General features: G+C 40.5%; 1 pseudogene; it reads right to left on the bottom strand.

Moving 5' to 3' along the window:
- Positions 1 to 1,062: 1,062 nt before the first annotated feature.
- On the bottom strand, positions 1,063 to 1,517 carry LOC112670792 (small nuclear ribonucleoprotein E-like; annotated as a pseudogene).
- Positions 1,518 to 1,951: the final 434 nt, after the last annotated feature.

Below are 1,951 nucleotides of genomic sequence, written 5' to 3'. Positions count from 1 at the left end.
CATTGAGTCATCCTGATGCGGGGGTTCCTATCAGTTAACAGCCCATAAATAATATGTAGATGTAAATGTTGACATTTTGCTCAAATTTCCTCCTGGCCATGTAAGATTTTTCTGTAGTATTAACAATGAATATGGAAAAGCAGTGAGTATGTTGGGTGTGTGTGTGTGTGTGTGTGTGTGTGTGTATACATGTGAGAGTGACACAGATTTCAGGTGAATATTATTTGGCAACATTACAAAAAACAAAAACAAACCAAAACCCAAAGGACATTAGCAAAATGAAAGCTGTGGGATATTTAAGTGGAGTTCAAAGAAAGTAGCAAAAGATAGAGGAAAGCAATTTTTAAAATCATATAATTACATAACAATGATTCTTTAGTTTGTACCAACCTTTATAGTTGTGTGTTGGTGTGAATGACAAGTGATGATTTCCTTAAATTTACTCCCACCCTGTTCTCAGTATCTGTTATGTGAAATCTTGTTTCCTGACATGTTTTAGGAAGAGAGGGTAGAGGAGGAGTCAGGCTGGCCTCAGTGACGTGTGCCATTTCCCAGTCCTGATCCATCAATTACACTGTCACGTGGCCTCAGCCTCTCTGAGGGAGGCTGGGGGGGGTGGAGGGCGCATCACCAGCCCCTGCCACACCTGGGGTGGGTGAGAACTCATGGGTCTTGGAGTCCAGAAACACTGGGTTCCAACTATCTCATACTCAGTAGAGGAGACAACATTTTCTGTTTTCCATCAAAAAGCATGCTATACGTCCCCGTATTTCCAATCACATTTCCAATTATGCTACAACACTTAACTTTTATTTTTATTTTTGTAAAGATTTTATTTATTTATTCATGAGAGACAGAGAGAGAGAGAGAGAGAAAGGCAGAGACACAGGCAGAGGGAGAAGAGGTTCCCTGCGGGACTCGATCCTAGGACCCCAGGGTCACACCCTGAGCCAAAGGCAGACGCTCAACCCCTGAACCACCCAGGCATCCCAACACCTAACTTTTAAATGGACGCTTTTTGTTGAAGAACATGTAAGCCCTTGGTTTATTGTTGTTGTTTTTTTTTAATAAAAACAATCCCACAGCATTTATTGTCTTCTGGTAATAACATAAAGGTAATCAAAACAATACAAACAAGGGTTTTAGAACTCTATTCCCAACAAAGGACATCTAAAAAAAGAAACTACGTGGCCTTCTCAAGAATTTCTCACTTCACTGATCATTCTAGTTGGAGACACTTTGGAGCAGGGTAATATTATCTCCTTTTAGCATGATCCGACCCAGTTGTTTTCTTGACTTTGTTTTAGAATGAATCTCTTCGGCATCATCTAACACAAGGTTCATGTACTCATCAAAACCAATGATACAGCCCTCTATCCGCATGTTTACTTGCTCATAAAGCCACACCTGAATCCGAGATCTATTTTGCAAGTATCTGAAATGAGGTTGATGGGCTGAACCATCACCTTCTGCACTTTTTGGCCCTGGCCACGGTACACCATGGTGGAAGCTGACCTGCTTTATTGTTTTGATTTTAGTGGAGAGCAGTGGTGTTCCATCCAATAAATAACATTCCCAACAAAATAGAAGAAAGCATTAGACCAAAAGAGAGGCATTTATTTTACGATTTATTGTACTCCGGCTTAAATTTGATCGAAGAAAATACACATATAGAGAAGTGTACGTATCATTAGTGTGCTGTTCAGTGAATTGTCACAAACGGACTATACCTGGGTGACCCGCTCTCAGATCAAGAAAGAAAACATTACTAGCAACTCAGAACCCCCTTCTGGTCTATGACTTCCTAAGGGTCACCCCTACCCTGCCTTCCAGCGGGGCAAGTGAATGCGTATTTCACATAAATGGAATCATACAATATGTACTCTTTTGTGCTTTTTCACTCAGAATTACATTGAGTTTATGTTATTGTGTTACACTATTAGGGTATTCC

This window comes from Canis lupus, chromosome 14 (assembly GCF_003254725.2).
Source record: "Canis lupus dingo isolate Sandy chromosome 14, ASM325472v2, whole genome shotgun sequence".
NCBI lineage: Eukaryota > Metazoa > Chordata > Mammalia > Carnivora > Canidae > Canis > Canis lupus.
This window is presented reverse-complemented; position numbering and strand designations above follow the sequence as displayed.